The 13263-nt window shown below is 44.8% G+C and overlaps 1 protein-coding gene across 4 annotated transcripts in view; it reads right to left on the bottom strand.

The window, feature by feature from the left end:
* The window catches only part of chl1b (cell adhesion molecule L1-like b), a 62239-nt gene that overhangs the window by 35205 nt on the left and 13771 nt on the right, over positions 1 to 13263 (bottom strand). Inside the window, exon 1 of one of the 4 annotated variants that reach the window (XM_031853786.1) lies at positions 1821 to 2258. The exons of the other annotated variants lie outside the window; for them this stretch is intronic. The gene's annotated coding sequence lies outside the window, so the exon portion shown is untranslated. Of the gene's footprint in view, positions 1 to 1820; positions 2259 to 13263 lie in introns of those variants that run through there. 4 annotated transcript variants of the gene reach the window in all.

The raw sequence follows: 13263 nt of genomic DNA, 5'->3' as shown, positions 1-13263 counted from the left end.
CAAGGTGGAGTCTCACTATTCTCATTGGATGCCCTACAGAGACAACAATAGACCCATCACGCTATAGTCAAGGAATCCTAACGAGCTCGTTAGGTACGCCGAGCCAACAGTCCTGCAATAAAGCCGTTATTAATATATAATGTTCATTTTGGAGGCTGCAGTTTGTGCTGCTGTGGGATTGTACAGTGTTTATTATTTATGTCCAACACTTTTATACTAACAGTTCAACGGCAGCACAAATTACATTCTCCAAAATGACCACGCAGTTGAATCAACACATCTACAAACAAAACTTAACAGTCTGACCTTCATTTTGCAGGATTTAGTTCATAAACTACGGGTGTATGTCACTGACTGTTTGTTCCTAATGCACACAATGTTTCCAAGCAACAGCTCGGACGAGACAGTAAAGGGCATCATTCGTCCGTTTTGCTCTCTAAAACATTAAAACCTAATAAACCTGACAGCTATCTTTGTCCCTGTTCCATCACCTGCCTTCCACACGACTCTCTTAAGGCAGGAAACCGATGGAAGCACGATGCTTCTGCGATATTTGCATCTAAAACAAATGAGTTTGGTTTCACCCACAGATGCTAATACACATACACAATACATTGCAAAGCTATAGCAGCTCATACTGTAGCTTTAGCCAACCATCAATGTGTTCAACAGTCAAACTTAATGCACATCTAACATTTCGAGACAACTAACTTGGGATGAGAAGTTCAATGTAAATGTTTTTAAGCCATAACTTAAATACGTTATCTCAAAATCTGAATATCTCTATGTTACATGTTATCATACATGTAAATAGAGATGTTTGTAGGTCCATAGTGATGCTCCTGGAGGCCGGTTGATGTACGTTTGCTTTGGCAGGGGGCAGAATGTACTTCCAGTAAGTGAACGTGGATCTGTATTTGTTTAGCGAGTGTTCCAGAAATGACACTGAAATACTGTTTATAAAGTGTACGTTCAGTCTGCTGTACAGTCCAATGCATCGGATCCAGTGAAGTTAGAGACTTTTGTATCCTACGAGGCCTGAACACGTGACTTCAGAACTGTTTGAATGTGATGAAATTCATCCTGTGAAACAAACAAGAGACCTTTAATCTACATCAATGAACTGGTGCAGCCAGCTGGCGTAATTATGTATTTATTTTCTATGTCTAATCTCACTTGTTTGTTTGTTGAGTCAATGTACAGAATAATGTGATTAATCATCACAACTTAAATCAACTAAAGGAAGCGTTATCTTAATGAGTTTTGCATACTTACAATAAACAGCGCGATTCCAAATTGACGGCTGCAGATGGTACTTTTAATGTGTCTCACGTCTCCCATGAAGCACTTGTGAATGTTCTACAATTCAACTATCGGCCTAGTCAGATATTTGTCAGACTTCTTGGTAAATAAGACAAGAACATCTCATGAAGTAAACACTTATATAAACTGTTGATTTTTTTTCCTGCAACAGTTATTTGGAGTTTTGAAGGCTTTGTTTAGTCATAGAGCTCACTTGGCTCTTAGAAGTGACCCTGGTGGGTGTGTGCTGATAGAAAAGAATGAATTATTAATAAAAAAATCTTTTTTCTACAATATGCCACAAAGCTCATTTTTCACATTTAAGTATTTTGCATTTACAAAAAGCAAGAAAACAAGCAATGTGAATCATCAGCTTTTGTAGAAAACAAATAAAAGTATATATCTACTGGCTGTCTCCCGGAGTGTCTCCGGCTGCACACAGAAAGACCAAAACAAGCTCAGCCCGATTCTGCTGCAGCAGCTTTTACAGACGTCCCTCGATACTACGAGATACTTACTCCACCTCATTCTCAGCTCTGGTCCCCATGAGAGGGGCAACCGTTCTCTTCCAGGTAATACCATCCGCAAGAAAAAGGGGGAAATAACCGTGAGCTGGGTCAAGATCAGATTTGCAGAAACACGGAGAGTGCCGGGCCCGTACTGCGTCGGGCCATACCCGCTGGAACTAAGACACTGTAGCTACATGTGTTGCCAAAGCTCCTAGCTTGGCTTAGAGGCTCATTAAGCTACTGACAATCATTCCCACAAAGCCCCATCCAAAGGCTATTCACAGTGGGCGTACAAAGGGGAGTGGAGGAATGCAAGTTCCATCTCGCTCCCCACTTCCCTTCAGTGTCATTCATGAAAGACGTTCGCCGCACCTGAAAGTCGCGCTGAAAACTCTTTCATATCCAGTGATCCACTGTAGAATGAACATGCAGAGTATACAGTGTGTGGGGGGGGGGTCGCCTGCTGTGTGAAAATCTGTTTGCCTGCAATCTTCTTCTGTCAGCCGGTGACAATCTCCCTAATTGCTAATGCTGCTGAGAGGTTGTCACTCAGCGTTGGTCCGCTGTTGTTGGAGCGACGCTCCTCTCTTCCTAACCCTAAAATGGGATTTTTGGATCGAAAAAAATCTGTGATTTGTCGCATGCAAGCTGGATTGGAAGGGACTCTTGATTGTTCCACGCTGGTGAACAGAGACCCGGCTGCCAGACTATACAGAAGGAGTAGAGCGGAGGCTGGTTGACATGTCAGGGGAAAGCTCAGTGCACAGGGAGTGCTGAAACTGTCGATAAGAACCTAACAACACACACACACACACGTAAAAAAGAAAAACGCAGTCTCTCTCCCACGACACATGAGGGGGGGGGGGAGCGCCCCTAGTCTGGATGATGTATGGTGTGGACCCTAGTCTGAGACTTGGGGTTTTAACAGGGAGAAGTGCAGAAAATGAAAGGGGGGGAGGAGGGTCATGCTTGAATTATGCTGATTGGGGTCGTAACCGCGGTAGGAACACCAGCCATGGGCGAGGCTGCTTCCACCAAACCTGCAGCCGCAAATAACAAGGTTATTATCACTCACAAATGCTGACTGTTGGGGAACGGTGGAGGTGAGATTTGAGTACCTTTTTATAGCACCGGACACATATATGAAGCCGTTTAGCAGCTTGTTATGGGCAATTTCAATTTAAATGTATTTCATTTAATTATTACATTTAATGGTAGATTGCATGCCTTTTCTGCGGTATTGAATTTAAATTGTCTTGATTTATTTTGCAATTTTGTGAATGGACTTTTCATGAAACCTTAAAGTTTCCATTTAGCAAATTGGGTTTAAAAGGCAGGCGAAGAACGCGATGATGCTGATGCTGGTGGCTGAGATTCGGAGCTGTCGTGGTGGTGGTGGGGGGGGGGACACTGGTCTTTTCATAATGAGAGCCAAAGTCAGTAACTGAGAACACTCACACGGCTCTGCCGCGCCAGCGCTAGGCCCTCGGAGCCCATAAGCACTCTTTGAGCTACAACAGGATGGAGCTGCCATTATGGCCACACAAACAAGAGAACTTTGCAACGCTTAATGCTCCGGGCCGGACAGTTCTGGACGCCGGGGGAGATGGGTAGGTACCGGGGGCGGGCTGCCAGTTCCGAAAAGCTTAGTGTTCATGCACTCGGGCCAGACAGACCTGACATTGTCCTGGGCACTGCCCCGGGGGAAAGCCTCTTCCTCTTTCCCTGGCTCATTCGCAACTTCCAGCCCAGTTGATTCACGGATTTTGGGACATGACTTACGGGGGCAAGAAGGCAAACATTTATTCACACTCTGAACCGATTGTTAAAATGCCATAAAAGGACGTCAGGGAGAAAGTATAAGCAGGTCGTGCAACTCAATAAACTCTCGTAAATTCCGCTTCTTTTGCTGCCCGTCTGTCACCGTGCGTCGCCGGCACTTGATTTGTAGACAAATTCAATTTATAAATGAGATAAGCCCCCTCACTGCGCTCTCACGGAAACACTTTTCTTTACAACACCTTTAATTCATGACACATCTCTTGTCATGAATTACATACCTCCCTCAAGCAGCAATCACTAAAGGTTATCTGACCATGACAAGATGCAGCCGTATTGTGTCACTGGAATCAAAATAATGCTCTCTTGACCTGCTGTCCCCCCCCCTCCTCGGGTGAGACCGGGCCGAATGAGAGGAAAGTGCAGAACGTTCAAAAGCCATATTGCCCCCCCCCCCCCCCCACACACACACTTTCTGCTTTGAGAGCACAGAATGAAACATGCAGGTGGTAACAGTCCATGGCCCTGCACAAACCTGAAAATGTAGCTCACGTGATGCACACAAATCTCCTTCAACCTGCCCGGTGAAGACAAACGTCACAGCGTCAGAGGGGATTTGTTTAAATGAGTTACTCTGAAGCCATCGACTTCCCTGAAGGACAACCAAATCGCTGAGGTAGCACGGAGACCGACTTACACGTTTCCCACCATTTGGTGAATATGCTTACCGCACACAGTGGCGCTTTTAATTGAACTTTGGGCACGCGGCCCGTTTTTCTGCTGTTCAGTCTGTCAAAAAAACGGTCAATAAGCCTCGAGCCTGGCAGACAGAAGCAGGCCAGCCTGCCTTTGGCTGATACCATGTGCTTTATTCTCTGAGCTCCGAATCAATATGAGAAAACCCATTTATGTGGCATTTCTGTGTATGGTTTTTATAAGTTGCCATGGTAACAGGTGCCCCTTATCTTTCACACCGATCGCTGAGGCATCTGATGAAAAGTTGTCCTGGTGTTGATGCATCGTGGAGTCGAGCATGTTTGTTTCAGGTCGAGGTTTGGGGGGGAGTTACGCCTCGGACAATTTGAACTCAGCGACAACCAGATATGCAACCGGGTACCGTTTATGACCTGTGACGTCAAAATGAAAAACAGGCGGAATTCCGGCAACGAAATTGCCCACATGCGTGCACAATTCTCCGTTATCCGTGGCCCTTTAACAGCCTTCTCAATTATTTCCAGATCCGCGTTGCCAGTTGATTTATTCAGCGCGGCACACTTCAGAGAAGCTGATCAAACAACATGTGTCTTAAAACAGATAAATCAAAAAAGAGAAGAAAAAAAAACATCCGCGAGGGGGCCGCATGCTTCATGTGGGTTATCTGAAATGTTTACTGTTGTAATGGCGACGTAGCTTAAGACGTGTCGGAGAGGCAAGTGTTGAGTGGTTCCAGGTTTTTTTTTTCTTCTGCAGCCCTGTGAGGACGGGGAGAGACCGCAGCAGACTGTTCTCCGGCTCTCTCAGCCAGACTGCCGGTCATCGGAGCACCACAGATGGTGCGCTCAGTGATCATGGCAGCGATCAGAGGATCCCGACTCCTGATTAGCACACCTACTGAACACAATGTGCACAACGTCTGTTCCGTCTCTGGCTGCACGGCACCTGTGTAGAAAGCCAAGCGAACGTCTCCAACATAATCCAACACACAATTCAAGTTCAAGATGTAAAAAGAGCAGGTGAGTGATTTTCATCTGCAGGACTAATAAACCGGTATTCTCCGTGACAGTAGTTTCAAGACTATATGTTGAACAAAACTTGTGAAGCCCCATTTTCTTTTTAATTAAAATTGGAAGTAAATGCGACAATCTATTTCTAACACGAAAAAGAATAGAATGCAATTAATTTAACCACATCAAAGAGGACATAGAAGTGGACCAGAACCCGGACAAAAGCAGACCGGCTCCTATACTTTCCTATTCTCTCCTGTGGAGAGTTCAGATGAAGTGTCCACTTAGACCTCAATTTAATCATGCCCCCCCCCCCCCAAGAATCAATAAGCTATTTCACCCAAGTGACTTTTAGCAATGGAGAAGGCCTCTGCTCAATGGCTGTTTAGAGTGTGTACACAGCTGACAGAGAGGACGGAGGCAAACATAAGCTTGAAAATGAACTCGTTAAGATAAACGCACTGTCTCTTGGCCCAAAAAAAAAAAAAAAAAAGTGTAGGCATGGTAACCGGGCTCTGCTCTGCTTCCAGACGTGCCCTGGACACGCACGCAGGCCTTGCGCGCAAACACACACAGACACACTGCACACACACTGCACGCACTACAGTCTGAATCCAATCCCCTTCTCCAGAGAGGGTGACTCGGTTGTAATGCAATCGGAAGGTCCTGCAGGCAGGAAGCTAAACTAGAGGATGATCTCCATCAGTGGCGGCCCACCTGTCAGAGACGACGGCTCATGAGGAAACACTCCAGGCGCCTAGCAACGTGTTCTCCTCAATATTATTATCATGCCAACAAGTAGGATTAATTATTCCCGGAAAACAGGCTTTTTTCCGCCTATAGTCCTGACAAGGGGAGATGATTTAGTTGCACGCCCACTCGTGATAAGCAGTAAGGATCTAATAGCCTTTTAAGGAGCGTCATGCTGGCCACCTCTTCACGCACACACACACAGACACCTCGGGGTCAGCCCCTTTAGGTGCACTGAGGCAGAGCAGCCCGTCGCGCTACACAGTTAATCCTGCGGTGGAAAATGTCGGTGGGATCGGTCGCGCATGGACGCACAGCGAGAGATGAGGAGGCAGACCAATATTTGAGACGAATTAAAGAGTGTGTGTGTGTGTGTGTGTGTGTGTGTGTGTGTGGGAAGGGTTGGGGGTGTTGAAGGCGAGGCTTCCTCTGTGTGTGTGGGTGTGTGTGTGTGTGTGCGCTTTTGCACAGACATGCTCATCAATAGGCTGGCTGCACAACTTTTCATCCTCATGGCCATTCACTGAGCACATAAAGAACACTGGCAGGTCTACATCAGTGTGTGTGTGAGGGTGTGTGTGTGTGTGGGCTGGCAATATCGTCTAGATGTTACTTTGCCTCAGCAATAATGGGGAATCCTTGATTCTCCAATATTTGCTTTAAAAGGCGTCCAGTTAGGAGAACCTGCCGTGCAACAGTACCACATGCTCCTTAGTTGTCTTTCATTTTGGGCGTTGGGAAGCGTGAACGCAGTTGTGGGAAACGTGTAGCTCTATTGTTCTCAGAGCCAATTAGCACACGTCAGGTGTGCTAGCCCACAGGCACAATTCTATAAAGTACATCGGGAAGTGCGCTCCCATGCAAATATCCCTTCTGGCAACGCTTGATGGATTGTGCTTATCGGTGTCTAGTTATATTTTTATGCCGCATATGTTCCATGAAGAAGAATCCATGGGCTACATGGGGCTCAGGGTAGTGGTGGCTTATATAAAAAAAAACTGAAATCAATATAAATTATTCACTTCAGCTTAATAAATTACAGGGTACCTGAGACATTTATGGATGAGCAAGAGGCAGCACCTGGTGACTTGGGGCAAAACAGACACAGTTCTCTCTGGGTGTACTATTGAATGGCCAGTCGTAAAAAACAATAAAGAGCTATGTTCCATCGTTATTTCACTGTTTCTGCGCTGAACTCTGGAACAAATGACAAAGTAGGAACCACATGGATAATGTAGGTATTATGACGGATGTGAGGCCAGATCACGAGCTTAAAGCTCACGATGTTTCAGAGAGCCGTTGCCACTTGAAAGGATGCTCGAACAAGTGAAACAAATGCCTGCTTCAGACTGAAACAAGGGGCACACCCACAAACGTGTCTTTTCACCACTTGAAAGGACACATGGGGGCATTTGGAAAAGCCAGTGAAAGGTTCTTTTGGAGTTGCTGCCTTTGTCGGGGCTAACATCAAACGCTCTGCCTGAAGACAGAATATAGCTTTGTGTTTCCTGTGTGTGGGTGGAGGTCTGCTGTTTGTTGTGCTAAAAGCCACATAGAGGATAAGTAACCGCCCCTTTTATATTCAATACACATATACACTCCCAGATAGTTTTCTTCAATAAAACTGGATAAAGCCCAGAACATTTTAGAAAATGGTTTCCTCAATGTAAAAAAACAAAGACTTTAGCATACATACACATCTCAATAAGTAGCAGCACAGTGCATTGAGCTCTGGAGGACATGATTACAGCACCCATCTGTAGACCAATCAAGCCCGTCTGTGTCCGGATTATGAGTCACGAGCGACCCCGGCTGCAGTTCTCGTGTTTCCAGTTCTCATTATTTAACGTTCATTTTGTTCATGCCGGTTTTTAAACACAGAACAAGCTGCATTTACAACCTCCAATGTTGCGCGCTGCATACAGGGTTAAGCCGTGGGAGGTCGAGAGGTAAAAAGCTCCACATTTCAAATGAGCAAAGAGTTCAGGTCTCAAGAGGTGTCGAGTGGTTAGGGCAAAAGGAGGCCGCCGTCCTCAGGTTCTGAGTTTATGTTCAAGTGTTGCAGCTGCCATGCTGCGGTTCGGCATCTGCGCTGAGTGGGATGAAATCTAATTTGCTTAACGGTAAAATCGAACCTTCAACAGGACAGGGTGAAGCGAGGAAATGGAGATGAAGATCTTTAGTGTCGGCATGCTATCTGTATCTATAGCCTTGGAAAGGAAAGGTGTATTGCAGTCGTGCATGCTACTTCTATAAGTGGTGTGATATAGATTTGCTTTGTGGTCTGGACCGCATCCCAGGGAACAGGTTGACCGATTGACGAGCCGGGGTGCACCAGCTGACCTCCCGGTGGCTCCATGCGGTGGCTGAATAATCAGGTTAACTGACGATTGAACACACGGCATTGTGAGCTCCGCGACAGGCCATCCAAAGGCAAACTCAATCTAATTATGTCTTTTGATGCACATGTCAACCCATTAAAAGCAGTGTCAATGATGTCACGGTGAAGATGCAGTGTACTCTCTGTATTATATAAGAGAGGAGCTGTGGGACAATGACAACAAAGGTGGGTCATCAGCAAGCATGCAGCGTCCGCCAAGCAGTAGTGAGGGATTTTTGTCACGGCACAATGGGAGTCTATTTGTTGTACGGGATTGCTTAGAACAGCAGCCTTTAGACATGTTGGGAAACATGCACTGATGACTCACAGTACTTATAACATTATAGTATAATACTGACTTTTGAATATTAAAAAACATGTTACAAATATTGAATACAAAACTAGGGATTTTTCCCACTCCAATATCTCAACTCATGGTAGATGGCAATACTGAGTACCTTTCCGATACTAGCGCTGTTTTACGCACATTTTAATCTGTACACCAGTACGCTCTACAAACAGATATCTGCATATGACTGCAGAATCTGTAGGCAACAAGATTTCGGTATCGGAAGCTTTCTGGTTTACGTTTTTTGTAGTCAGTTTGTAATCCGAGTAGTATTGACCAATCATGTTTGAGCAGGCTTTGGTTGCATGCCAGTAAACAGTCCGTGTGGAGAGCAAAAGAGGGAGAACGTATTGGTTGAAATACAATCTCAGAACCCATCACCTATCGTCTGACAGCGATTTAGCTTTTATTTTTTATTGATCTGCATTCATATATCTGTTTAATTCCAATTCCATTCTCACATCTCAAGTTGCTAATCGGACTGTAAACAATGAGCGGCGCACTGAGGAGGAGGAAGCCTGGACCCGGACATCCGCCGACTACACCGGAACCCCCAAAATATGTTCCAACAGTCATAATGCTCAGGATAAAGACATGGAAAAAGTAATTCACTCGTGTTAAAACGTAGCATTGATGGCAGCTTGTCACTCTGTTGTCCAAGCATTGCCCAGTCCATTTACACTAATGTTTATCAAGTACTTTCCATCAATAGGACTGTTGAGAGTGTGGTCTTGAGAGATCCCATCTCACCCTCTGAATAGTTCAATAATGTCGATCCAACGTTTGTCCCGTCGACACTTGTCTGTTTGAAACAACGGCACGCTGCGGATCATGAAGTGACCTATTGAAAACAGGAATTAAGAGTTCAGAGAAAAAGTTTGACGTACTCCGTTGTCCAATCACTCAAACTGGTCGATACAATCTCGAACCTGTTCCACAGGTTGACCAGAATGTCACTGAAGAAATATCATTTGAGCAGCTGACACAATATCAATCCAAAGGGGCCCAGAGGCCGGAGCCCGGCCCTGCAGACCACCTCCCTCCCAGCACCCATACAGATAAGGAGTAATTACTTTCCCAAGCAATCACTAAGCCCTGCCTGCCCTTCATCTATTTGCTTGCAGAAAGTTTCTCCAATACAGAGCCTTGTGTTGCCATCATTTACATATGGGAGCACATAGTTACTGGAATTCAATATTACCCACTGGAATGGCCCACCGTTCCAATGACGGGCCACTTTATTGCCTCTTTCCCCCCCCCCCCCCCCCCCCCCAAGTCCACACAATCTATGACAACACTGATGTGTGGGGCTGTTGCAGTAACAAAACCACACAATGCCTGATACTTCTGAAGATATTTCAAATGTCAGGGTCCATGTTCGGCTCGGTTGCAGTGACCATTGTGAAGAAAAGAAGAAATGTTCAGTGTGACATAACATGCTTTCGTGCATCTTCCACAAGGAAAAAAGGGGATTCAGAAGCCCCGTTACCCAGGAAACCAGCAGTCCTGTTGTCATATTTGTCATGTTCTGTTATGTGTCTGGCTTTTTCATGCGGTCCCCCCCAGCCACAGCCACATTAGGGTGGACCATGCCATGTCGTGACATGGGAACCCTTATAAACGTGTTAAGAGCCGAAGGCATTAGCATTTTGGACGCTACTGAATGGGACCATTTGTTCCTCTTCCTGTGCCTCCCTGAAAGACTCTATTAAAGGGAGGTTTAGGAATTGCTCTGTTTTGGACATATTGAAGTTGGGGCAGCATGGAGGGAACAAACAGCAGATTTTCCGAGGAAACATTTTGAGTTTATTCTTTTAGAAATATTTGCCTGTCGACATGTGAATGAATACAAATAATTGATACCAAAAAAGTCAACCTTTCCTTAAGTTTTAAACATCTTTGCTTAGTTTCAAGAAACATTGATGCGTTTTTGCTGCCTGTCAAGGTTTAGACTACAGATACAAATACTCCATGTTTAATATTGTTCATTTGTGACCTTTTCTAGCCGTGACAGAGGACAAAATCAACCACAGACCCAAATGAAATGTTTCCCAATACCGTCAGATGTAACGTGTCATAAAGACAGAAGTGCTTCATGGATTACACCTTGTTGCTTTTTCCAGGGCGCTTGAAGCTAGCAGACTGTTGGCTTCATTAACGAAGGCTTCGTTTGATCTCTGATTCGATCTCACGCTGCGGTCGCAGCGGGATCTGTGGTCAGTCCGAGGCCGGCTCTTCACCGTCTGGCATCCATTCTGGCTTTCATCTCGAAGCCTCTAACAGTTTATGTGTTGCATCTAGAATGACTACATCATCCATAATGCATATTCCTCGGTCCTGCATAATGATGAACAATGGTCAGTATACTGCATCTTAGCAACATGCACACACAATAGGCGGCTTTGATTCTCTATCATCAGCATTCTGCTGCTCAGCTGCTGATCCAAAATGAGGTTATTGAAGAACACAATTGATCGAAATGCAAGTGAACTAGAAACAGTATCTCTAACCAGCAATGGTAAACCCATGTCAATACATGGGACATTTTGGTTGAATGTTTTACAATAAAAATATTAAATTTACAAATGACTTCTTATCATTACTGATATTTAAGATAAAGTCTGGTTACTTGAAAGCAAGAGGGTGAGGAGGGTTTTTAATCAAGTGTCAAAAAGGGATTAAAGACTGTGTTCTCTGTGGAACAAACTCCTATGTTTATTTCAATACCCTTATAAAAATTCAGAGCATGTCCAAAAAACACATTAATCTGTATCTTGGCAACCATTTTTGAGGCTGCATTCGTAAACAGCAGCACTATGAAAAGGACACGTTGGTCCGAGGACATTTAGGGAGATTAAACCACAATTTAACTACCTTTTGGAAAAGTGACTGTAGCCGATGATGTGATTTTGGTTTTTCCACTTCCATAAGACTAATGAGATTAGCCTTATTGGTCAGGAATGAAAGGTAATGAGATCAAAACCAAGAATTAGAGCCAGGCTGATACGGCAGCGGGCTGATATCATTGGCGGATATTGGCTTAACGAAGACAGATTGGTATCACGATACATGTGGGCAGCATATTACAGATGAGAACAAAAAGAGTGAGTTCATTCTTTAGCTGTGAAATACCCTCCCTTTTATCACCTCTCTGTGATAATTAAAAGTAAAGAAATATCAGCTGATTTAATGCCATTAGGGTATCTTTTTTTATCTGCACAAAGGCAGCACCGGGGATCCCAGCCTCGGCTCCTTATGGGGGATCGATCTCCTGCACTATGAGTATTGATCGGCATCAGGTAGGACAGAGCGCAGCCATTGGGCCAATCATCATCAATGACGCCCTATTTGCCAGAATCCCGTTGGAATCAGCATTCAAATATACAGCAGGCACAGAAATCCTGATAGATCCAGACAAACCACAAGTACTAAATGTCTCCATTTCCTATTTGGTAACCCTATGAGTGTCTTGCAAAGGATAATAAAGTTGAGGGCCATTATGAAACATAAAGATTCTGCCATGACATCAACTAACCGGCCTGTTCAGTGGTAAGGATGACACGGAACCACACTGATCTAATTCTACCCTCGGTATGATACAGAGTGAATTCACAGCCAGCTCTCAGGGGCATGCAGAGTTAAATTACTGGGAAAGGCTATTGATTTATAAAGTGTACATTTGGAGGAGGTAATGATTGTGCCCAAAACCAGGGGAGAGGCTACCCACAATGACTGCAGGCCCTTCAGGAAAGAATTCATTTGGGTGGCTGAAAATCTATACTGCACACTACAGTCCCAACAGAAAGGGGGTCGGACTATGTCCGCCTTTGCATGTAATTGGAAAAAGATGGCCATGTAAAGCTCTTCACCGTGACAGAAGAAATAAACAAACTTGATGAATGTGCCTTGTCGTGACCCTGTATTGATTTCCAAATATTGCATTTAACAGTTTCTTGAGAAATGGACGCGATAAATCTTCATTCTTCTGAAATTACGCATGCAGATATTTACCGCCCCCGTCTTTAATGCCGGGACATTTCCCCATTTTAAAAGGTGCTCATATGGCTATTTGATATAACTTCAAACGCAATTAGGAGACCAGGGATAGCACATCTACAGCACATCAATTTTACCAGCCCCATCCCCCAGTTTAACACTGCCGCCACTGTTTGCCCCCCCCCCCCCACCCACACACACACCTCAATATTGAAACGAGTAAACAAACGCCATCTTTTCCAGGCCTTTAAATGAAGATAAACGAGGACAATCTCCCCAATTAGCCTCCTTTCATCATTCGAGGGCAGTTGAAAACCGCGAAAGGCACTCGCGGTGGTTCTTCTCGACAAAAGCTTCTCCACGTCCGGCATCCTGCTATAAAGCGGGAACAGGAAACCATGAAAATTCCTCTCTATTGAATTAATTCATGTGTTCACACACCACCCCCCACCCGAGTCTCAGATGAGCCTTCTG

Source organism: Anarrhichthys ocellatus, unplaced genomic scaffold, assembly GCF_004355925.1.
Source record: "Anarrhichthys ocellatus isolate YVR2014 unplaced genomic scaffold, GSC_Weel_1.0 scaffold1, whole genome shotgun sequence".
Lineage (NCBI taxonomy): Eukaryota > Metazoa > Chordata > Actinopteri > Perciformes > Anarhichadidae > Anarrhichthys > Anarrhichthys ocellatus.
Note: the sequence above shows the minus strand (reverse complement) of the source record. Positions and strands in the feature narration are given on the sequence as shown.